The 26,097-nt window shown below is 36.2% G+C and overlaps 1 protein-coding gene across 14 annotated transcripts in view; it reads left to right on the forward strand.

The window, feature by feature from the left end:
* The window catches only part of MIPOL1 (mirror-image polydactyly 1), a 328,218-nt gene that overhangs the window by 21,212 nt on the left and 280,909 nt on the right, over positions 1 to 26,097 (forward strand). For 5 of the 14 annotated variants that reach the window (XM_038544537.1, XM_038544528.1, XM_038544523.1 and 2 more), the window contains exon 2: positions 19,933 to 20,134. The exons of 6 other annotated variants lie outside the window; for them this stretch is intronic. The gene's annotated coding sequence lies outside the window, so the exon portion shown is untranslated. Of the gene's footprint in view, positions 1 to 6,212; positions 6,297 to 19,932; positions 20,135 to 26,097 lie in introns of all 14 variants that reach the window. 3 more of the 14 variants (XM_038544532.1, XM_038544527.1, XM_038544524.1) reach the window with 2 other exon arrangements.

The raw sequence follows: 26,097 nt of genomic DNA on the forward strand, positions 1-26,097 counted from the left end.
ATTAGTATTTGCATGTGTTTTTTTTCCACTGTGTTCTATTATCCTAAAAAAAAAATACACAGGATGAGTAATTCGTAAGATATTTTCATTTTATGTTGACAGGGTTCAGAACAAGCTACCCCAAAATACAGCACTTTGGCATATTGAATATTTTAAGCTGAAGGATTTTGAGAAACAGCAGGTGCATCCTCCTCTTCCTCTGAAGCAGGTCATAAGACCCTCATGTGAGAGGTGTCCTTATCTTCAAAGATGAGTGAATACCAAGAGGAATCCAAATGAACAGGCCTTGCTGAGTTTCCGTCATTTTACTGTCCTTGGTGTATACCTTTTTGTCCTATCACATTTTTCCATGACATTCTGCTCTTCGTCATACCTAGTATAAAAATGCTCAGGCCTAACTCTTTTTTCAGATATTCATTTCCTTGTGACGTTTCCTGTGTCACATAAAACTTATGTTAAATGAATTTGTCTGCTTTCTCCTTTTAGTCTCTGACAGTTTACTATTCAGGCCCAGCCAGGAACTCTTAAGAGGTTGGAGGAAAAGTTTTTCCTTACTGAGTCTATTTCATTATTTGTGTATTTTTATTTTATTTTATTTTATTTTATTTTATTTTAATTTTATTTTATTTATTTATTTTTATTTATGATAGTCAGAAAGAGAGAAAGAGAGAGAGAGAGAGGCAGAGACACAGGCAGAGGGAGAAGCAGGCTCCATGCACCGGGAGCCCGACGTGGGATTCGATCCTGGGTCTCCAGGATCGCGCCCTGAGCCAAAGGCAGGCGCCAAACCGCTGCGCCACCCAGGGATCCCTGTATTTTTATTTTAAATGATGTTTCGATATTAGGAAGTAATGTCTTATCAAGTATGACCTAACCTCATGTAATTTTATGTTAAGATGCAAGGATCTAAGTGGTCATCACATAATTAGAAAAATTTTTATACTATTACTCTACTTCTTGGATGGTATTTGAATGGTAATTTTTTACAGATGCTATTTGCATTCGAGTGTTAAAATGGTGTTTTGCATTAAGTCTCAACCATACACATAACCTGAAAAATTTTAAATATTTAAATTTGCTCATTTTAATGAAGTATTTTCTGAAGTATGACTTTTTAAAGCACATGTCTTAATACTAATTAGTACTGTAATACTTTTATTATCTTTTAAATTTAATATAAACAAAGCCATTTCCTTAATTTATGTCAAACAGCTTATTACCAGCATGAGAGCTACAGATACTGTGTGATATAGCATATGATTTCCCAAAGTAGAACATTTTATTCAGTGGCATGAGCTGGCACAGTGGGCAAGATTATTGTAATTCATTTGGGTAAGTAAGCAGTAATTTAGGAAGTTCACATAAAAAAACTCACTGTAGATTCTTTACTGGTAAGAAACTCAGTTTAGGATTTCAGTGGTTTATCTCTACTGTCTTTATTTCATGAGGTGATTAATTTCCATCTTAGCTTAAAGTAAATTCTATGTACATATCTTTAAAATGCCTCTATTTTTGTTAGCCATTTTAGAATTAAAATCTCAATTAAAATATTTAATCACATGATTACTAACCAGTTGATTCTGAAAGCTCATGTTTGCTCTGTGTGCAAATATACCTTAAGAATTAGATAAATATTTTCTTCACTAAAGTTTTTTGGAATAATTTTTCCTCTAAATTGTGTTCTTGCTTTTAGGAATTACTTTATGAGAAGCAAAAGATTGTATGATTTGCCTATTAGTGGATCAAAATTTAGACTGATATTTAACATTGCCACATTTAATAGTGAGATTTCAAAAAGCTGCCACAAAGATGCTCCTTCTAGTACTTTTCCTAACAGAAAATAACAATATTTCCATCCAGTGAGATATTAAAGTCAGTGGTTATTGAAGTGTTTTGAACAAAAGTGCTTATGATATAGTATTGTAAAAAATTAAATATGTGGGGACGAGGGGGGTAGGGGTGGGTGGTTCAGGGGTTGAGCGGCTGCCTTTGGCCCAGGGCGTGATCCTGGAGTCCTGGGATCAAGTCCCACATCAGGCTCCCTGAGAGGAGCCTGCTTCTCCCTCTGCCTGCATCTCTGCCTCTCTCTCTGTGTCTCTTATGAATAAATAAAATCTTTAAAAAAATTAAATATGTGTAGATATTGATTATATGTATAAATATGTAAAAAATGACAAAGAGCACACTAAGATTTTAAGAGTATATTTTGGTGGTGAATGTAAGGGGTGATCCTTTTTTCTTTCTTTCTACTTTTGTTTTAGTGAATTCTGGACTATTTTCCAAAGGATGTGGTCATTTGGGTAGTATCTAGAATTTGTGTCTCATGATTTTTTTTTTCTATCATCAGTGAATTTTATCAATTAAGAATTAACTGTCTTTTGACATTAACAGTGAATCAGCTCTGACTTACCCTAATGATTATAGGTTAGTAGTAATCTATCGGTATAAGAATACAAAGATTTTTAAGCCCTTTGAAATCTTCCAAGTGATTGGTCAAAAGATAATGTACTGTTATTACTGCTTAACTTACATACTTAACTAATGTACTTACTTAAATGTAAGTAACTAGTTATAAAAATGTTTCCTGTTGTTTTTGAGAAGTTTTAAAGAATGACCAGTAACTTTTTTTTAAAGATCTTTTGGCTCTACCAGCTCCCCTTCCCCAGCTGGACTTTATGTTTATTTTTGGACTTTATTTTTACTTTGTCCATATTGTATCTTTCCTATAAATTCACACTCTGTTTCCAGTTTCTCCTCAGTGTGTAAGAAACTTTGTCCATGTGTTTTGACAGTTCATAAGGCTCTAACTATTCAGCTCCTTCCCTTCAGACCTTTTGCACTTACATGCTTGTGGAGAGCATCCCTGCTGCTAACAGGGAATCTCCTGACTGTTAGACATCTCTTTGCTCCCTGTTGTTTCCCTCTTCTACGTGCGCAGATGCTGGATGTCATGCAGGTCTCAGAATTGTTGGTGTTGTATATTGGTGTTTACCTACTTTTGTGGTAAATATTTTGTTTATGGTTTCATTTTGCTATCCTGGTTGCTCTGTTTTTATGAAGATAGTTGGGAAGATTGAAAAACTGACTCCACCCCAATCTTCCCAGAATCTTCCTGGCTTTTTTACAAAGTTAAATTAACTCAGAGTAAAATGTTGTCTTTCTTGAAGGTATGTTCTGCTAAAATGTTCTTTATCTTCTGGTTGTTGAAGGTAGTTGCCTCCATTTTTTAAGTCATTTATCAAATAAAAGCCTACCAACAATTTTTGTTTTGGAAATTTTATTAGCTTGGGATTCAGTTTCCTAGAACAGAAAAGTGAAGTGATTTGTCAGAGGCTACAGAATTGAAAAATGCTGGCACCTGTATCCAGATATTCATTTTATGATTCCACATAGTCAGCCCTGAATTAGTTCTAGGAAGTGACTGAATGAAAGGGAGTTCTAATTGAAAATGTTTAAACTTCACCTCATATATGGCTGTGCTGGATTAGGACTCTCTCCTGATATGAGAAATAATCCCTCCAGGAAGACTGGAGATACACTTAGGGCAGGTTCCTGGTCACCGAGAATTCATTTTCCAGTTGATTCATGACTGTGGCCCCTCTTTTATTTTAAATGTGTTTTATAAGAGAACCTGAAAATGTCTCTGAACATGCTAGGTAGTGTGAGAGCTAGAAACTCATAAGGTATGTGTATTAGTTTCCTGTTGCTGCAACAGGTATAACAAATCACCACAAATTTAGTGGCTTAAAACAACATAAATTTATTATGTTACTGTTTAGGAGTCAGAAATCTGAATTTATTCCCACAGGGCCAAAATGATGTCAGTAGGACTGTGTTCCTGTGTAGAGTCTCTAAGGGAGACTTTGTTATCTTTTCTAGCTTCTAGAGGCAGCTGGCTGTTTAATTGAAATGGTGCATTTCTACAAGGAGCTGATCAATTAACATTTTACAGTCTGTTCATTTATTCAGTTCTTTAAATTGATTCAATATCAATTGAATTGCGCTACCTTTCAGCAGCGCAGGGGTTTGGGGTGTCCCCCCTCTCTCAATTGAAAATCCATGTATAACTTCTGACTCTCCAAAAACTTACCTACTAATAGCCTAGTGTTGACTGAAAGCCTACTGATAATATAAACAACACATATATTTTATGTTTTGTATATTATATACTGTATTTTTACAACAAAGTAAGATAGAGAAAAGAAAATGTTATTAAGAAAATCATAATGGGGGCACCTGGCTGAATTAGTTGATAGAGTATGTGACTCTTGCTCTTGGGGTTGTAAATTCGAGACCCATGCTGGGTATAGAGATTACTTAAAAATAAAATCTTTTAAAAAAGAAAAGAGAAAATCATAAGGAAGAGAAAATACATTATAGTACTATAAATATAAATTATATTTTAAAAATCTGCATATGTTTAAACTTGTTTAAGAGTCAGCTGTAGTTTATTCAGCCAGTACACAGTTCGTGTGTACCATCTTTTGCCATATCTGGGGTTTAGACATGGTGATGGAACTGAACTGAGTGATACATGTGGTCTAAAAAATGAAATGTGTGTGAGTATGTATGTGTGAAAGTATGTTGTATGTATTTTCAGACAAGGGGATAGGGTGAGCTTGGAGTTAAAATTTTAGGCTCCACAGAATCACTGTTGACATTTGTTGTTACTGCACTAGGGAACTCCTCTGGTCAGGATTGGAGGCTGGAGGAACTCTCTAAGTTGTATATTAGGTTAAGAGAGGCTATGCTGCACTAAGTCCCATATCATGGCTTAATACAACACGTTTATTTCTCACTCATACAGCATTTGGCTTAGAGGTAAGCATCCCTTTTATCTTGTGATGCCAGCATCTCCAATGGAGTTTTCACGATTGTTACAGGAGGGGAAGAGAGGTTTAGAGGATCTTATAGAATAAGGGTGAGTCCAGAAATTGACATACTACTTCTGCTTACACTGCTTTGGCTTCAACTCCATCTCATGACCCAGATGTAAAGAAGATTAGGAAATGCAGTTTTCTGGCACATTTGGGAATAGGAGCTGCTATGATTATATTCCAGCAAGTCTAGGTTTTGGAGAAGAGGTAGAAGAGTAAATGATGGTTACATTTTGTTATGAACTGAATGTTTGTGTCTCTCTCCAACCCCTGCACAGTTCATATGTTGAAACCCTATCCCCCAATATGATGGTATGTGAGGTGGGACTTTAGGAGATAATTAGAATGCAATAAATGTCATGAGGGCTCTGCTCTCATTGAATGGGGTTAGTGTCTTTATAAGTCATCAGAGAGTTTTGCTTCTCTTCTCTGCTCTCTGCCATGCAAGAATACAATTAGAAGTTAGTAGTCTGCAACCCAGAAGAGGACTCTCACCAGAACTCAACTTTGCCCATAGCCCAATGTCAGACTTCCAGCCTCCAGAACTGTGAGAAATAAATTTGTTTGTGAGCCATCTAGTTTATGGTATCTTTGTTAAAGCAGCCCAAATAGACTGAGATCTTACCTCTTTTCATTACCTAGTAGTATTTTTGCCCTGCCTTGACATTAGCCCATGGAACTTACAGCTTGGGTTATCACTGCTGATTTCTGTATTGGTGGCAGAGATAAATAAGACTTGTCCTAATGTAACATGGGGGAAGTAAGAGCCATGCAAATTTTTCTCTCACCTAATCTTTTAACATCACTAGTGTCTCTGCTTTTCACCCAAGGCTCTAGTTCTACTCTTCCCTAATCCTCTTTCAAGATGGCTGAAACGTGGATGACATGAAGCTTTTGATGGGTTCCTCAGGTCCATATTCCCTCTCACTCATGTTGGTGCCTGATTTTATTGGGCTTTTATTAAGTTAAATTTGTATGTTTTGTATCACGACTCAAAAATAAAGTTTGATTTGAAATTTAGATTTATCAATGATTAGAATGTTTTATATTTTTAAAATGTGTGTATTTTAAAAGTTATTTAAAGGGGAACTAGTCTGTTACAACATAAAGGAATTTCATCAAATTTTTAAAAATACAAAAAATTTTTCATGGTTATTCATCACTGGGGAAAGATCAACAGAGTGTTTTACAGACCCTGCTTGTGTTTTGTCTATATCCTCTAGCTTCTTGTTACCATGACCAAAGGAAGTTTGAAGGGACTTTAACATTGATATTTCCTTGCAGAATGTCACTTAATATTTATGGAGTAACTTTTTTGTCTTTTATCCTCTTTAGATGGACAGTATGAATACTAAGTTTTTCTTTCGCAAAATCAACTGCTATTACTTTTGATCATATGGAAAAATCTGTTAGAAGATGGTGAGGAAATTTCAAATATTCAAAAATATAACTGTTCAAATAGAAAATGTTGGTTAGAATATTGATTAGATAAAATGTCATAATTCCACAGTATAAGTGAAAAGTTGGCCTTTTTAGAAATCCGTTTTGCTTAGTTTACTGTGAAATTCCTTAGGACTGAAAACGGTCTGGAGATGTTTGTCTATTTCTCCACTAGATGGAGCTGTACACTAGGTGGTGTTCTTTAGCAAACAAGGGCATGTATCTGATAAGATATAATACTAAGGTTAAACTTCAGTAACCCATATAATAATGTATCTAACATGATAGGTCTGTTTGTTGCATATCTAGAAATAAAATTTTATCCCTTACATTTAAAAATATTATTTTTCAGTCATCCCGAGATTGAGAGAGAGAGAGAGAGAGAGGCAGAGACACAGGCAGAGGGAGAAGCAGGCTCCATGTAGGGAGCCTGATGCAGGGGGGAGAGAGACAGAGAAAGAGAGACAGAGAGACAGATTGGTAGAGACACAGGCAGAGGGAGAAGCAGGGTCCATGCAGGGAGCCTGTTGCGGGACTCCAGGATCACGCCCCGGGCAGAAGGCAGGGTCTCAACCGCTGAGCCACCCAAGGATTCCCTACATCTGTTTTTTTTGATAGAGTTGCTGAGTTTACTTGGTCTATCCTTATATTTTGTTGGTACCATAATGGCCAAAAATATTTAAAATTTTCAATACAAAATTAAAATGACCTTAAATGGCTTCCACTTAATGATTTTGTAGCATAACTAAAGTTCTGCATTTCTTTAGATATAAACATGCTGACTGATGCCTGTGGTGTACTTAATGGTTAGGTTAGTACATTGATCTCTTGTGGATGCTTCTACTCCTACTAGTTCAGTCGATTTATATACTTACCAAGAGTCACTTGTGTTTGTCCCCAAATCTGTTTATCTGTGATCATAATTACATAATTTAAATGAAATCAACATAGGCTAATTAAAATATTTGTAAAAAGTGTTCCTCCTGTGAAAACTTAAGGTGAATGATTTACAGAACTCAATAAAAGGTGAATTGCTATAAAAAATTACTATCAATGACATAGTAGTTTTTGAATTTGAATGAAAAAGCTGTGAAAAAAACCTAGCCTTGGCACATATTTGTGGGGCTGAAAATGCTTGGAATTCTGTAAGTTCTTTACAAAAGGTGCTGTAATATCACACTATGATTACAAATGTAGGAGTTTCACATTTTGAAATTTATAATTGAGAAATAACTCTCTAAGCAATTTTTACTTAAAAATGCCAAATGTCTTGAAAGTTATTTTTACTTAAGTGCTTAATTTAAAATTTCTCTTAATATTAGACTATCTTGCTATAGCTTTCTGTGATTGTTTTATCTGATTATTACTTAGAGGCCATCCAAATGGAAAGTGTTAATTAGAATATAGAATATATTTAGATAGAAGAAAATAAAACCAGTACTTTGTGAAAAACTCCAGATAAACAGTTCAGCAAATAACGTAGATTTTTTTAAAAATTTTTAAAATTTTTTTAAAAAAATTTTATTTATTAGAGAGTAAGAAGGAGACAGAGGGAGGAGCTAGAGGACAAGCAGGGGGAGAGGCAGAGGCAGAGGGAGAGGGAGAAGCAGGCTCCCCGCTGAGCGGGGAGCTAGATGCATAGCTCAGTCCCAGCACCCCAGGATTACCAGCTGAGCCAAAGGCAAACTGAACCAACTGAACCGCTCAGGCACCCCTCAGTCTTAACCTTTGAGTTACTGTAATATCTTTCTGTTATTCCAGATTTTACGATTTCTTCAATTGTTTTTTAGACAAAAGTTTGAAATTTGGTTCCTAGTTTGTCTGGTCTCTTCATGTTGACCTAGCAAGGGATTGTCTTCTTCATGTCTACAAAACTGATGTACTACTAACCAGTTCAGTAGTGATGTCCTCTCAAATAAGTTTCTCCTTCTCAGCTATAATCCTGTGAGAGAAATTTTATTACTAAAAAAATGAGGTTAAAGAATTTTTTTCCCTACTTTTATAAAAAGAACAAGAAGGAATCAGGTCTAGGACTTAATGCTACATTCTAGGACCTAGAACAATAAATACTTGATAAATAAATGAGTAGTTTACTGCTTATTAGTTTGGAGTATATAACCTGGTTGATTAACTTCTCTTAGAGCCTTATCTATAACACAGGATTTTATTAATTCAACACACATTTTTTTTTCAACACATATTTCTTGAGTATTGGAAGTCAGGCACAATGAGAACTATAAGCCTCCTTTGATTCACATGTCTTAATTGGAAGGGACAGATAGGTAAATAATTAAAATCTCTGACAAGTACTCCGATAGGTAGACTGGACAGAGACAAGTGAATAGTCCCTTTAAACCTGTAAATATTTGTCAAACCTTTATTTAGTGGGGATAGGAAGAAACTGATTTTATTATCTTAAAATTATTAGGCAGAAACTTATTTTCTCTCACAGGTTGAGGAAAACATTTCTGAACAAATTTTGCAAAAAAAATTCAGTTTTATATACCTTCCATTTTCTCTTGTAAACAGTTTCATGGAAAGCACAAATATAAGTTTCAAATTTAGATAATAAGTTGCCAGAGGAGTGCAGTGGATTGTTTTCTGAATTTTAATTCATCGCAACTACATGTATAGTGGATATTGTTGAGGAATGCTTTTAAACTTCCAGTTAAGAGTGACATATAGAAGCCTCAGTAAACTGACACCATGCTTTGAATTTATTCAAGTAATATTTTAGTGGCCCTCATAGATTGCTATCTATACTCACCAACTCTGCTCCTGAATTCCAGAGGGCTTGCCTACATTCAACATGAACAGAACTGACACTTTTATAATTTTGAGTTTTCCAGTCTGTGACCACAGTAAATATACCCTTTTATTTAGATTTTCTTTTATATCTCTTAGTAAAGTTTAATATTTTTCCCCACGGGGTTTTGCATTGCTGTACTGCTTATGCAAGGACCTCAAATTTAGGTTCAAAGAAGAGTGAATAGCCAAGATTCCTGATTTGTTCCAGCATCAAAGGAATGAATTTTCATGTTTTACCATTCTTAGAGGATTTTTTTTAATTTATTTTTTATTGGTGTTCAATTTACTAACATACAGAATAATCCCCAGTGCCCGTCACCCATTCACTCCCACCCCCGTCCTCCTCCCCTTCTACCACCCCTAGTTTGTTTCCCAGAGTTAGCAGTCTTTACGTTCTGTCTCCCTTTCTGATATTTCCCACACATTTCTTCTCCCTTCCCTTATATTCCCTTTCACTATTATTTATATTCCCCAAATGAATGAGAACATGCAATGTTTGTCCTTCTCCGACTGACTTACTTCACTCAGCATAATACCCTCCAGTTCCATCCACGTTGAAGCAAATGGTGGGTATTTGTCATTTCTAATAGCTGAGTAATATTCCATTGTATACATAAACCACATCTTCTTTATCCATTCATCTTTCATTGGACACCGAGGCTCCTTCCACAGTTTGGCTATCGTGGCCATTGCTGCTATAAACATCAGGGTGCAGGTGTCCCGGCGTTTCATTGCATTTGTATCTTTGGGGTAAATCCCCAACAGTGCAATTGCTGGGTCGTAGGGCAGGTCTATTTTTAACTGTTTGAGGAACCTCCACACAGTTTTCCAGAGTGGCTGCACCAGTTCACATTCCCACCAACATCCTCTCCAACATTTGTTGTTTCCTGCCTTGTTAATTTGCCTCATTCTCACTGGTGTGAGGTGGTATCTAATTGTGGTTTTGATTTGTATTTCCCTGATGGCAAGTGATGCAGAGCATTTTCTCATATGCATGTTGGCCATGTCTATGTCTTCCTCTGTGAGATTTCTGTTCATGTCTTTTGCCCATTTCATGATTGGATTGTTTGTTTCTTTGGTGTTGAGTTTAATAAGTTCTTTATAGATCTTGGAAACTAGCCCTTTATCTGATATGTCATTTGCAAATATCTTCTCCCATTCTGTAGGTTGTCTTTGAGTTTTGTTGACTGTATCCTTTGCTGTGCAAAAGCTTCTTATCTTGATGAAGGCCCAATAGTTCATTTTTGCTTTTGTTTCTTTAGCCTTCGTGGATGTATGTTGCAAGAAGTTACTATGGCCGAGTTCAAAAAGGGTGTTGCCTGTGTTCTTCTCTAGGATTTTGATGGAATCTTGTTTCACATTTAGATCTTTCATCCATCTTGAGTTTATCTTTGTGTATGGTGCAAGAGAGTGGTCTAGTTTCATTCTTCTGCATGTGGATGTTCAATTTTCCCAGCACCATCTATTGAAGAGACTGTCTTTCTTCCAATGGATAGTCTTTCCTCCTTTATCGAATATTAGTTGACCATAAAGTTCAGGGTCCACTTCTGGATTTTCTATTCTGTTCCACTGATCTGTGTGTCTGTTTTTGTGCCAGTACCACACTGTCTTGATGACCACAGCTTTGTAGTACAACCTGAAATCTGGCATTGTGATGCCCCCAGATATGGTTTTCTTTTTTAAAATTCCCCTGGCTATTCGGGGTCTTTTCTGATTCCACACAAATCTTAAAATAATTTGTTCTAACTCTCTGAAGAAAGTCCATGGTATTTTGATAGGGATTGCATTAAACGTGTATATTGCCCTGGGTAACATTGACATTTTCACAATATTAATTCTGCCAATCCATGAGCATGGAATATTTTTCCATCTCTTTGTGTCTTCCTCATTTCTTTCAGAAGTGTTCTATAGTTTTGAGGGTATAGATGCTTTACATCTTTGGTTAGGTTTATTCCTAGGTATCTTATGCTTTTGAGTGCAATTGTAAATGGGATTGACTCCTTAATTTCTCTTTCTTCAGTCTCATTGTTAGTGTATAGAAATGCCACTGATTTCTGGGCATTGATTTTTTATCCTGCCACACTGCCAAATTGCTGTATGAGTTCCAGCAATCTTGGGGTGGAGGCTTTTGGGTTTTCTATGTAGAGTATCATGTCATCGGCGAAGAAGAGTTTGACTTCTTCTTTGCCAATTTGAATGCCTTTAATGTCTTTTTGTTGTCTGATTGCTGAGGCTAGGACTTCCAGTACTATGTTGAATAGCAGTGGTGAGAGTGGACATCCCTGTCTTGTTCCTGATCTTAGGAGAAAGGCTCCCAGTGCGTCCCCATTGAGAATGATATTTGCTGTGGGCTTTTCATAGATGGCTTTTAAGATGTCGAGGAATGTTCCCTCTATCCCTACACTCTGAAGAGTTTTGATCAGAAATGGATGCTGTATTTTGTCAAATGCTTTCTCTGCATCTAATGAGAGGATCATATGGTTCTTGGTTTTTCTCTTGATGATATGATGAATCACATTGATTGTTTTACGGGTGTTGAACCAGCCTTGTGTCCCAGGGATAAATCCTACTTGGTCATGGTGAATAATTTTCTTAATGTACTGTTGGATCCTATTGGCCAGTATCTTGTTGAGAATTTTTGCATCCATGTTCATCAGGGATATTGGTCTGTAATTCTCCTTTTTGGTGGGGTCTTTGTCTGGTTTTGGAATTAAGGTGATGCTGGCCTCATAGAACGAATTTGGAAGTACTCCATCTCTTTCTATCTTTCCAAACAGCTTTAGGAGAATAGGTATGGTTTCTTCTTTAAACGTTTGATAAAATTCCCCTGGGAAGCCATCTGGCCCTGGACTCTTGTGTCTTGGGAGGTTTTTGATGACTGCTTCAATTTCCTCCCTGGTTATTGGCCTGTTCAGGTTTTCTATTTCTTCCTGTTACAGTTTTGGTAGTTTGTGACTCTCCAGGAATGCGTCCATTTCTTCTAGATTGCCTAATTTATTGGCGTATAGCTGTTCATAATATGTTTTTAAAATCGTTTGTATTTCCTTGGTGTTGGTAGTGATCTCTCCTTTCTCATTCATGATTTCATTAATTTGAGTCTTCTCTCTCTTCTTTTTAATAAGGCTGGCTAATGGTTTATCTATCTTATTAATTCTTTCAAAGAACCAACTCCTGGTTCTGTTGATCTGTTCCACAGTTCTTCTGTTCTCGATTTCATTGAGTTCTGCTCGAATCTTTATTAACTCCCTTCTTCTCCAGGGTGTAGGATCTATTTGCTGTTTTTTCTCTAGCTCCTTTATGTGTAAGGTTAGCTTTTGTATTTGAGTTCTTTCCAGTTTTTGAATGGATGCTTGTATTGCGATGTATTTCCCCCTTAGGACTGCTTTTGCTGCATCCCAAAGATTTTGAACGGTTATATCTTCATTCTCATTAGTTTCCATGAATCTTTTTAATTCTTCCTTAATTTCCTGGTTGACCCTTTCATCTTTTAGCAGGATGGTCCTTAACCTCCACGTGTTTGAGGTCCTTCCAAACTTCTTGTTGTGATTTAGTTCTAATTTCAAGGCATTATGGTCTGAGAATATGCAGGGGACGATCCCAATTTTTTGGTATCGGTTCAGACCCGATTTGTGACCCAATATGTGGTCTATTCTGGAGAAAGTTCCATGTGCACTTGAGAAGAATGTGTATTCAGTTGAGTTTGGATGTAAAGTTCTGTAGATATCTGTGAAATCCATCTGGTCCAGTGTATCATTTAAAGCTCTCGTTTCTTTGGAGATGTTGTGCTTAGAAGACCTATCGAGTATAGAAAGAGCTAGATTGAAGTCACCAAGTATAAGTGTATTATTATCTAAGTATTTCTTCACTTTGGTTAATAATTGATTTATATATTTGGCAGCTCCCACATTCGGGGCATATATATTGAGGATTGTTAAGTCCTCTTGTTGAATAGATCCTTTAAGTATGATATAGTGTCCCTCTTCATCTCTCACTACAGTCTTCGGGGTAAATTTTAGTTTATCTGATATAAGGATGGCTACCCCTGCTTTCTTTTGAGGACCATTCGAATGGTAAATGGTTCTCCAGCCTTTTATTTTCAGGCTGTAGGTGTCCTTCTGTCTAAAATGAGTCTCTTGTAGACAGCAAATAGATGGGTCCTGCTTTTTTATCCAGTCTGAAACCCTGCGCCTTTTGATGGGGTCATTAAGCCCGTTCACATTCAGAGTTACTATTGAAAGATATGAGTTTAGTGTCATCATGATACCTATTCAGTCCTTGTTTTTGTGGATTGTTCCACTGAACTTCTTCTTAAAGGGGAATTTTAAGAGTCCCCCTTAAAATTTCTTGCAGAGCTGGTTTGGAGGTCACATATTCTTTTAGTTGCTGCCTGTCTTGGAAGCTCTTTATCTCTCCTTCCATTTTGAATGAGAGCCTTGCTGGATAAAGGATTCTTGGTTGCATGTTCTTCTCATTTAGGACCCTGAATATATCCTGCCAGCCCTTTCTGGCCTGCCAGGTCTCTGTGGAGAGGTCTGCTGTTACCCTAATACTCCTCCCCATAAAAGTCAGGGATTTCTTGTCTCTTGCTGCTTTAAGGATCTTCTCTTTATCTTTGGAATTTGCAAGCTTCACTATTAAATATCGAGGTGTTGAACGGTTTTTATTGATTTTAGGGGGGGATCTCTCTATTTCCTGGATCTGAATGCCTGATTAGATTCCCTTCCCAGATTAGGAAAGTTTTCAGCTAGAATTTGTTCAAATACATATTCTGGCCCTCTGGCCCTTTCGGCGCCCTCGGGAACACCAATTAAACGTAGGTTTTTCTTCCTCAGGCTGTCGTTTATTTCCCTTAATCTGTCTTCATGGTCTTTTAATTGTCTCTTTTTTCCTCAGTTTCCCTCTTTGCTATCAACTTGTCTTCTATGTCACTCACTCGTTCTTCCACCTCGTTAACCCTCGTCGTTAGGACTTCTAGTTTGGATTGCATCTCATTCAATTGATTTTTAATTTCTGCCTGATTAGCTCTAAATTCTGCAGTCTCTTAGAGGATTTTTTTTGTTCGTTGCTTTTTTAAAGATACCTGTTATCAGATTTATTATATTGTTAGAATGCAAAGAGGTTTTTTTTGTTTTTTTTACAAAATGCATGTTGAATTTTATCAAGATGCTTCATCTCTATAGATTTTTTGGCCTATCTTTTGATTTTCTTTTTTAATGTTTAATGGATATATTAATTTCTTTTCAAATACTGAATAATGAGAGCACACAATTTAGTTACAGTACATTACTACTTTTATGCTGATTTCTGCTTGCTAATATTTTATGATTTTTACATCTATGTTCATTAATGAAATTTGCTTCTTATATTATTATATAGGTTTGGTAGCAAGATTTTTGCTATCCTAAAGATTTTGCTATCTTATACTCTAGAGATTTTAAGGTAACATTGGATTAATTCCAAATAAGATTGGAGTGATGATAATTTCTGGAATATGGTACTTCCTAGGAATATTTTTTACTCCTGATTAATTCTTTGAAAATTGTAGGCTTATTCAAGTTATCCATGTGTACTAAATCAGTTTTGCTGTTATATTTTTTTCTGGGAATGTTTCTGTTACATCTCCATTTTCAAATACATTGTCATAAAGATGTTAATATTCTCTTATTATTTTTTTTTTCTCTTATTATTTTTGATATTGTTTGTGTATTTTCTCTTTTCTTCTTGATCAGTTTTCCCAGAGTTTGTCACTTTTTCAGTCTTTTCAAAGAACAAACTTTTGGCTTTGATAATTCTCTCAGTGGTGTGTTTACTTTCCTATTTAATTAATGTCTCTTAATTTTTTTCCCTTCTAATCTCTTTGGGTGTATTTTACTTTGGATCTGATTTCTTATGATGGATGCTTAGCTCATTAATTTTTAATTTCCTTTACTAATATATGTATTTAAGGATATAAATTTGCTTCCATGTGGGACTTTAGCTGCATCTCACAAGTTTTGCTTTGTGGAATTTGTTACTGTAGAATTCAAAATAATTTCCATTTGTCTTCAAGATTTTTTTCATTGTCTTGTGGGGTACCTGGGTGGTTTGATTGGTTAAATGTCAAACTCTTGATTTCAGTTCAGGTCATGATCTCAGGGTCATGAGATCAAGCCCTGCATCAGGCTCTGAGCTAGGCATGGAGCCTGCTTAAGATTTTCGTTCCCTCTCCCTCTGCCTCTCCCTCCCTCTCTAAAAATTAAAAACAAAACAAAAAAAAACAAAACAAAACAAAAACAAAATAATGTATTTTTTATTGATATTAATTTCTAAGCATATAGGAACCTTAATTTCTGAATATATGGGAATTTTAATTTCTGAGTGACATTTTTCTTTTTATCAATTTTCGACTTTACATTGTGATTATAGAAGATGCTCCATCAAGTTTTAATTATTTGAAATTTGATTTTACTTTGTATCCCAGAATATGGTCTATATTGTAATATTGTATGTGCTTAAAAAGAGTGTGTATTCTGGATGTTGGGTAGAACATTATGTTCAGATTTGTTAGATCAAGATTGTTAATGGTATTGTATAAATCATCTATATTCTTACTAAGTCTTTTGTTTTATTCCATCATTTTGAATAATCCATTTTCTCAAGGTTTTGTTGGTTTCAGCTATACATGTGTAGTAGAGCCTATGTTACTAGGCTTGTAAACATTCAAAATTTTTGTATTTTCCTTGTGAATTGAAACTTTTATCATTATAAAGTAATTCTTCCTCTGCCTTAAAATCTGTTTTGCCTCACATTGATATAATTTAATGCTTTTGCTTAATATTTGTATGGTATATCTGTTTACATCCTTTTTTGTTCAACTTTTCAGATTATTTTATTTATTTATTTTAAAAGATTTTATTTTAGGGTGAAAGAGAGAGTGCATGTGTGCACACACATATGCATGAGTAGGGGGAATGGCAGAGGGAGAGAGTGAGAGACAGTCTGAAACAGACTCCCTTGCTGAAGATGGACCCTGATACTGAGCTTGACCCCACAAACCTGAGATCAAGACCTGAACTGAAACCAAGAGCTGAACTCTTAACTGACTGAGCCACCCACGCATCCCTGATTTTTTTTTCACTTTAGATGAGTCTGTTGTAAACATGTAGATGAATTTTTAAAAATCTAATCAATTTCTTTTTAATTTTGCATTTTGAATTCCATAGATTGACTTCTTTTTCACTTGGTATATGTCCCTATGAATATTTTATGTAGTGATATAGTATAGATAACATTTTATTGTTAACAGTTTGTTAAGTGTACAATTTTGTGGCATTACCTACGTTCACATTGTTGTACACCAGTATCCCTTTCCATCTCTATAATTTTTTATGTATTCCAAATAGAAACTTTGTACCCATTAAACAACTCCCTACTCTTCCTTTCTTCAGCACTGGGTAACAACTGTTCTACTTTCTTTCTTTATGAATTTGACTATTCTGACTTTCTTTTTTTTTTAATATTTTATTTATTCATGAGAGACACACAAAGAGAGGCAGAGGCAGAGACATAGACAGAAGGAGAAGCCGGCTCCCTCTGGGGAGCCTGATGCAGGACTCAGTCCCAGGATCCCAGGGTCACAACCTGAGCCAAAAGGAGATGTTCAACCACTAAGCCACTCAAATGCCCCCTATTCTTACTTTTTTTAAAAATGAATTTGGCCTTTCTTTCTTTTCTTTCTTTTCTTTCTTTCTTCATGAGAGACACAGAGAGAGGCAGAGACACAGGCAGAGGGAGAAGCAGACTCCATGCAGGGAGCCCAGTGTGGGACTCGATCCCGAGTCTCCAGGATCCAGCCCTGGGCTGAAGGCGGCGCTAAACCGCTGAGCCACCCAGGCTGCCCCGAATTTGACTTTCTTTATGCATTTGACCTCATCTAAGTGGAATCATACAATATTTTTCCTTTGTGTCTGGCTTAATTTCACTTAGCATAATATTTTTAAGGTTCATCCATGTGGTAGCATCTATCAAAATTTCCTTTTTCAGACTAAATATTCCATTGTTTCTGCTTGCCACATTTTGTCTATCCATGGATAGTAAGATTGTTCCCATCTTTTCGCTATTGCAATAATGCTGCTCTGAACTTTGGTGTACAGTTTTATGAATTTTAACACATGTAAAGATTCATGTAACTACTCCTATAACCAGAATATAGAGAAGTTTTCTGTCACCTTGAAAAACACCTTGGTGCTATTTATTTTAGTTGTGTGTTCCCTTCACTTACTCTCCTTGGCAAGCTCCGATCTCTTGCTCATCACTATGGTCATGTCATTCCAAGAGGTTATATAAATGGAATCATATATATGCAGTGTTTTGAAGCTGGCAGCTTTCGCTCAGCTTAATCTTTGAGATTCATCCAAGTTTTGGATCAAGTTTCTTCTTTTTTTATTGCTAAGTAATGTGCCATTTATAATATGTGTGTATGTATATATGTATAGCAGTTTGTTTACCATTCATGGGTTGAAGGCTAATATAGTTGTTTTGAGTTTTGGGCTGCAGATTATTGGGCGGACATGAGTTTTCACATTTAGGGAAATTACCCAGCAATGAGATTATTGTGTCAGATGCTGAGTATATGTTTAACTTGGTAAGAAACAGTCAAACCATTTCCCAGAGTGACTGTATTGTTTTTGCACGTCCACTAGCAATGTGTGAGAATTCTAGTTAGTTGTTCCTCATCCTCATCAGCGCTTGATATTGTCAGGACTGTTTAATTTCAGTCTTCCAAATGGGTATAGTAGTTCTCTCATCATGGTCATAGTTACTATTTCACTAATTACTCATTATGTTGAACTACTTGCGTATACCTGGTTTGCCATCTCTATATTCTCTTTAGATGAGTGCCTATTCAAGTCCATGTTCAAGTCCATTTTTATTGTTGTTTTGATAGTTCTTGTTATATTTTGGATACAAGTCCTTTGCCAGGTAGCAATTTCTCTGTATTTTTTCCCAGTGTGTAACTTGTCTTTTAATAAACTTGGCAGTTCATTGACGGAGCAAAAGTTGTAAATTTTGATAAGATCCACTTTATCATTGTTTTCCTTTATGGATCATGCTTTTGGTGTCGTTTCTAAATGCTTGGAGTTTTTTGAGCTTACTGGGCCTGTGGATTTGTAGTTTTTATATGCTTTGGGTACTGTTTATTTTCATGTCCAAAAATTCGGTTGTGCTTTCTTAGGAGGGAGGGGAGGAGGGAGGAGAAAGGAGGAGGGCGAGGGAGAGGAGCTTTCTCGAGTCGGTAGGTAGAGGCGGGAGACTTCTTTCAGCAGAGAACCTCTCTCACTCCTCTCCTCTCCTCTCCTCTCCTCTTCTCTTCTCTTCTCTTTTCTTTTCTTTTTTTTTCTTCTTTCTTTTCTTTCTTTCGATTTTTATTTCAAGAAAGTTCCACAACCAACACAGGACTTGAACTCATGATGACCCTAGGATCAAGAGTCACATGTTCTACTGACTGACCCAGCCAAGCACCCCTGTTTTATTCTTTTAAATGTTCTTGTTTTTTCTTGAGAGACAGTTAAGTTGTATAAACAAATTATAAGCCTTGGCTTTCCAACCTTGCATTAACTGCTTTCTGCTTAGTTTTTAATCTTTCATATGCTGCTTTTTTGAGTCTCATTCTCTGGTATGCCTGTATAGTTTGATGATCAGCCAAGGATTTGGGTAGCACTTATAATCAGATTTAGAAGCTTATAGATTTTGTATCTTCTTTGTTTCTAGGGATCTTTGCATTAATTTCCACTCCTCTACCATGTGTTGAACTCTGTCCTCTCATACCTTAGGCCTCAGTTCTTTGCTGCCCTTACTTCTGTTGTTTGGGGAACACATTCAATTAATAAAGCAGCAGATTCATAAATCTCAGCCATTTCAGCTCTGTCTTTCAAGGGTAGACTGCTTCTGGTATGTTGTTTTTTGCTTGTTTGTCCCCTGAGCATGCCCAGTTTTGTGGTCCACCAAAGATTTGGTAGTGTTTATACTCAGATTTTGGATTTTACTGACTCTTTGATTCTCTTACTTCAGAGTCTTACCCTAGTATTTCCACCTAATCTTCTGGTTCTGACTCTGTTCTCTGCCATCTCGAGCCAGCTGTGATCAGTGTTCTGTTGATGGAGTTGTGGGGTTTGGGGAATTTTCTTCTTGAAGTTCCAGTTTTTCAAGAAAAATTAGATGCCTGTTGCAGGGCTCAATCCCAGGACCCTGAGATCATGATCTGAGCCGAAATCAAGAGTCAGATGCTCAACTGTCTGAGTCACCCAGATGCCTCTCTTGTCTTTTTTCTCTGCTGGGATGCTTTCCATTAACTTAATTTTGCCTAGATTTCATAATTATTACCTGGAAGAAGGTTCATTTAACCACTTCACTCTGTTGGCATAACTGGAAGTTACCTCACATTAAATTATACATTCATTTGTTATGTTTTATTTATAGAATCTTCATTTATTCCCATTCATATATGTTAATTCACAGTTCACTTTGTATTGCTCCCTGTTCTCTGCATATATTTCAAACCTGTTCTTATTTTTTAAAGTATAATATGGATGGTTTTGTGATTTGTGACTGATAACAACCTCAAAGACCAAAGTACTTGTGGTTTGTGCAGTCCTTTTTTTTAAATGGTGTTTTTTTCATTTTAGTTCGTTACTTATTTGTGTATTCGGGTATTTTTGACTGTGTGCTACTTAGTATATTTTAAAAGATTTCTGTGGTGTGTGTGGGACTCGAATTCCTGGAATGAAGATACCTTTCTGAAGAGAAGATTTGCTTTTACTTATTCCAGGTGCCAAAGAACCTACTATTCTGGCTCTATTTGAAACTAAGTCCAGTATTTGACATTTTTTGGACCATCTAGCTGATGTGAATTTGAGTTGCAGACCTTTGAAAGGCCTGGCTTGTGGTGAAAATTTCTTAAGGATCCTTTTTCCTGCTCTGATCAATACCACGGAGGATTTCCCTGTAGTCTTCTAAGTGGGAGTGATGGGGTAAGTTTATTTCTTTGATATCTTTGCATTTTTTGGTACCTTTGTAACACTTGGGTTCACAGCTCAATGGAAGCAATGTTCCTAGTATCTTCTGCCTTGGGTTACATTCTGGGATTTATCTTTTATAGGTCCTCAAAAGGACAGGAAAATCAGTAGCTCAGTTACTTATGTTTGGCTAACATCCATAGACTAAAGCAGATTCTGTGCTTAGCTTGTTTCATACGTTAGATTCCCTATGAAACTTTGAGACTTTTTGAGGTTGATGTGTAGGAGGAATGCTGGAGGAATTCTCTCACAAACAACATGAGGATGGAGAGAAGCAGGAGTAAGCAGGAGAAGTTGAACTGTAGTCAGTAGCAGAAAGATTTCAGTCAATCTTTTTGTCCTTTAGAAATGTCTCATCTTGAGGAAGGGAGTTGGATTTTATACACCCAAATGGACCCCCACACTGCATGCAGGCCACTCTGAGGGAGGAGGCATGATTCTGGGTGAGGTGGCTCTTTTTGTCTGAGGGCTGGTCCCAGTAAGGGACGTAGCTGAGAGCCTTTGGCAGCCGTACTCTTAACCACATTGAGGGAATATAGCTGTGATACTGAAAAAGACTTGGGTTATGTACCATAGCATTTACTGTAGTTTCCCCTCTGAATTCTTGCTTTAGCTATTTATGAGCCTAAAAATTTCTTTTCGGATCATAGGTTCTTCTTTTTATTTACGTTTTATCAGGTATTTTGTTGTTGTATTCAAGGTTAGTCCAAAGACCTCGTTTGTTATATTATTGGGATCAACTCAAATTAACTTTTTATGTGAGAACTCTCTTTTTCCAGCTTTGCTTTACTGTGTTGTAAATTACATTTGCAGCAGCTTTACTGATATATGGTTGACTCATAAATATTGTATATATTTAGGTTGTACATGTGAATGTTATTTAAGGTGTGCAATGTGATGTTTTTATATACACATACATTGTAAAATATGATAGAACTCTTAATAGATTTCACTTTACCACTGACTATTAATACTTTGGCTTAAATTTTTGTTCTTTGTTTCTCTTTATGGTCTGTCAGTTTCTTATGAAATGATTCTGAAAATATTATGGTAATTTAGAAAGAAACCCAGTAATACATTTTTTTGTAAAAGGGCAAGTTATTGGGGCGCTGGGTGGTTAAGCGTCTGCCTTCAGCTCAGGTCACGATCCCAGGGTCCTGGGAATCTGCTTCTCCCTCTTCCTCTTCCTCTGCCCCTGACCCCCAGCTTGTGCTCTCTCTCATGTGCTCTTGTGTGTGCAGACACACTCTCTCTCTCTCAAATAAATAAATAAATCTTTAAAAAAAAAAAGAGCAAGTTATTAAGGAATTATCAATGAAATCCATTTACTACACAGAGAATTAGCAGTATTTTATTTTATTTTTCTTAATATGAAAATGGTATAAGCTGGATCATTGTCATAATGAATTAGAAGGAATTTAGCATGTTTAAAATAATGAAAAACTCACTATCAGAACACTATCAGAAGTTCTTGTGCATGGTAACAGATAGCCTGTCAGATCTAGCAACTATCAGTTATGAATTCTCTAATATTTTCATTAAATATTGCTAAGCAACCAGGAACCCAGTAGCCTATCTCTCTAACATGTAATTACAATACTAGTTATAGTGTGTAACTTTTTAAACTTCTATTTTCTTTGGCAATATTGCTCTTAATTCCATCTCCTGCAGGCTGGGCCTCTGAGATTTCATGTGGGGTAGGAAATGGAGATGAAGGTATCAGCATTTTTGTTTTCCATGGAACCTCAAGCAGCTAAGAAGCCTTTATTTTTTGCAATTAATAACTAACATTTCTTATTATACATTTACAGTCGTGTATCTCTGTTAATACCATCTTGCTTATGTTATGAAATGCATCAAGTATCCAGAAAAAAAAAAAAGCAACAGAATAATCTTATTGAGCTTACCCAGATTTGGTAGATATTAAATGTTTTCCATTTTATCCTACCCTCAATCTCCTTTGTCTCTTTTGTGTTAACTACTGTTAAAAGTAGCTGGATATTTTACCAGCCTCATTTCCATGTATCCATTTATATAAACACACATCCAGATGTCAAAATACATGCAGTTTTCATTTTTTTAAATGTATATGCAGTTATGCTATACATATTTTCCTGATACTTCTTTCATTTTTTTTAGTAAATTATAGGATATCTTTTTATGTCATTCTGTATTGATTTACCTCATTTAGTGAATAGTTTATAAAATATGTTTTATATTAGTACGTTACTTAGTATGTAATAGGCACTCAGAAAATATTGGTCATGGTTCTGCTGTTAATTATACCACATGGATATGGATATATCAAACTTCATTTAGCCATTTACTTTATAGAGTGACCTTTAGATAATGTCTAGCATTTCAGTCTAATTTTTATCTTTTCTTTTAGAATATTTCCTTTAGCTGCCCTAATATTTTTTATCCTGGAGATCAAGTAAGTTTGATTTTCATTTAATTCTTCTTATGAATCTATAATCCCAATGTTACATCATGCCATCCTGGCAGAAAGATTAAAGTCTATGGCCAGTTTAAAACTACAGATCCCATTATTAAAATATTCACTAGTCCTTTCTGAGTATAGGTATGTCTTCTTCAGTGTAATGGAGGTGTATACTGTTTTACTAGCTTAGTGAGGCATTGGGTTCACTCTTGCGTAGTTACCTTTCCTGACTGCCAGTCTTGACCAGTCTTCTAGAAGAGAGCACCCTCTAGTGTTCCTATTTGGTGACAAGTATTTCATCCTGATGAACTGCTTCTTGGAACACCATTGGGTTTGGTTCAGTAATCTGAATCCATTCCTAGTAGGGCCTCTTCAGTTGCTTCTTGACTGTTGGGGCTAGTGTTGACAGAGTTACCACAAATCCTGTTGGCATTGAGTATTTGTGGCCTGAGTGTAATTTAAATATAATGTACACGCCCAAGTGTTTTGTGCCCCAAGAATAGTCAATTAGGTATATTTCAGATTAAGTTCAGTCTGTGTAAGCCACAGATTTACTACAGCAGCCCTTTTTTGAATTCTGGGGGTGAATCTATTCATGATGTGTAGCCACCATATTGTATCATTCAGTCTTTTAGAGACTGTTCTTAGCCCATGAATGCTGTTCCATTTCCATTCATGCCTTTTATAATCAAAAGACCAAAGCAGAAGACTTTTTACACAGCGAATAAGCTGCAGCAGTAATTTTGCCCTCCTACCCCAGTAACTTTGTCAGGAAGGAGTGACCTTGATGGGTGGCAATACAGTATACTGACTGCTACCTGCTACAGTCATCCCCCCTGAATCAAAGGTAGAACCATTGTTAAGCACTACAAAGGAACCATCATAATAAACATAACCAACACAAATGTGACTCAAATGACAATTCTAATTTACCACCTTTTAGATGAGTCATTAAGAAAATTTTCCTTGATATCTTCTCTCTACATCTATCTCTCAGGCTGTTGTCGTAAGTCAGCATTTGCTCAGTTTTCATATGCTACGGTTTATGGGTCAGTAGCTTTCTTCCAGCTATATTCATTCTTATTTTCTTGCTCTAAGAAGTTCTTGTGGGAAAAGAATTAATAGCATCATTTCTTGTGTCATAGCCCATTTCTCCACTCTCTTACTATTGGCTATTGTTTATTTCTGTTTCCAATTATTACTATTTTAACCTGTACTTTTCCTTCCCCCAGTGGAATGCTCTGATTTGGCCACGCTTGCCTGTTCATATGGCAAACAGTTAAAACAGCCTTGCTGAGACCTTTGCTTTTGTTTTTAACCAGGAGAATTTTATATAATTTGATGAATCAAGAATTACAGGACTGTCTCTTTTTGGTGATTAAGTAGTACTTTTAGTTAATATTAATTTAGCTTTGTGGATGAAATCATGAGCCACTCCAAAGTTTCCTTTGGAAATAGGTACGAATTTTGTGTTATGGATAACTTGTCTTGTGCAGCAGTACCTCCCTGCTGGGACTGCTGTCCTTTTGTTGGCATATCTGAGAAAAATTTGTGAAGTGGGAAGAATAAAATTGTGAAGTGCATCACGTCCACCCCCTCACTACCATCTGGTTCCTAGAAACTTATCCAGTGGATTTCCCTCTTACTTCCTCTCATATTTAATTTTAGAATATAGTGCCCCGATCAAGTTAGCGAGTCCTTGATGCCCTTATCACCCATCATTTAAGTAACAGATATTTTATTTTATTTTATTTTATTTTATTTTATTTTATTTTATTGTATTTTATTTTATTTTATTTTATTTTATTTATTTTAAAGATTTTACTTATTTATTTATAAGAGATATAGAGAGAGGCAGAGACATAGGCAGAGGGAGAAGCAGACTCACTGCAGGGAGCCTGATGTGGGACTAGATCTCTGGAACTCCAGAATCACGTCCTGAGCCAAAGGCCTGAGCCACCCAGGTGTCCCAGGTAACAGGTATTTTAACTGCCCATTCCAGTTTTTAATGAGATCATTACTTTGAGGGTGATGATATTTTATTTCCTTGTCCATTTCTGTAAATAGGTAGAAATCAGAGGAAACCTATCCAGGTGGTTCAAACTGATAAGTGATTCTCTGTTCCTTTAATTGAATTCTTGGCGATTGCTTCCATTAAAGTATAAGCAAAGCCTAGAATACAATAGGTGTCAACTCTAGTCACTACTCATTTGTTAGGTCCCTACAGAACTGGTAGAGGTCTAATATGGTCAACTTGCTGATTTTTTTTTTTTTTTAAATAGACTCTACACCCCGTGTGGGGCTTGTACTCATGACCGTGTGATCAAGAGGTGTGTACTCTCCCAACTGAGCCAGCTAGACACCCCTACTTGCTGAAGTTGTTTTTATTTTTGTTTTTAAAGATTTTATTTATTCATGAGAGACACACACACACAGAGGCAGAGACGTAGGCAGAGGGAGAAGCAGGCTCCCCATGGGGAGCCCAATGTAGGACTTGATCCTGGGACCCCGGATCACACCCTGAGCCTAAGGCAGACATTCAACCACTGAGCCACCTAGGCATCTCTATTTGCTGAATTCTTAAAGCAGAAGTTCCCTTAACTTTTTTTTTTTTTTGAGGTTTCTGATGTCTTAGAAATATTTTCATGGTGCTTCTAAGCTGTTCTTTCTGTTCCTCCACAGTGATTTTTGCATGGTATTTGCTTTTGACCCAGCAATACAAAGATACAAAATCATTGCAAAGAATGTAGTGAGATCTAATGTTCTAACAATGAACCTCCTTGAACTAGTAGTTCACAGGATATTCAACAGATGTTGCCATTTCCTTTGAAAATTTAAAATATGCATGGAACTCCTCAGTTTTTGTTATAGTGTTTGGATACCTTGGCCCCTAATCTGGGAACAGTAGGTCTAAGACCATTTTCAGGCCATTAATGTTGACTCTGTGTGTGTATATTTTATATTTAGAGGACTATTCCTTAATCACAGATAACATCCATTCATTCTATGGGGGTGTGTTTATGTATGTGGTAAAATATATATAACATATAATTTAGCATTTTGGTCATTTTTAAGTGGACAGTTCAGTGGTATTTAGTACATTTACAGTGCTATGTAACTGATACTACTCCCCATTTCCAGAATATATCATTATCCCAAATAGAAACTCTGTATCCATTAAATAACAGCTCCCCATTGTCTTCTTCCCCAACCCCTGGTAAGCTCTATTCTTTCTGTCTCTGAATTTGCCTGTTGCAGGTACCTCATATAGGTGGAATTATACAGTATTTGTCCTTTTGTGTCTGATGTATCTTACTTAGCATAATGTCCTCAGGTTCCTTCATGTTGTAGCATGTGTCAGAATTTCCTTCTTTTTAAGGTTGAATAATACTCCATTCCATGTATATGTAACACATTTTGTTTGCCATTCAGATGACACTTGGTTTGTTTCCACTTTTTGGCTATGTGAATAGTGTTA

The sequence above is a fragment of the Canis lupus genome, chromosome 8 (genome assembly GCF_011100685.1).
Source record: "Canis lupus familiaris isolate Mischka breed German Shepherd chromosome 8, alternate assembly UU_Cfam_GSD_1.0, whole genome shotgun sequence".
NCBI lineage: Eukaryota > Metazoa > Chordata > Mammalia > Carnivora > Canidae > Canis > Canis lupus.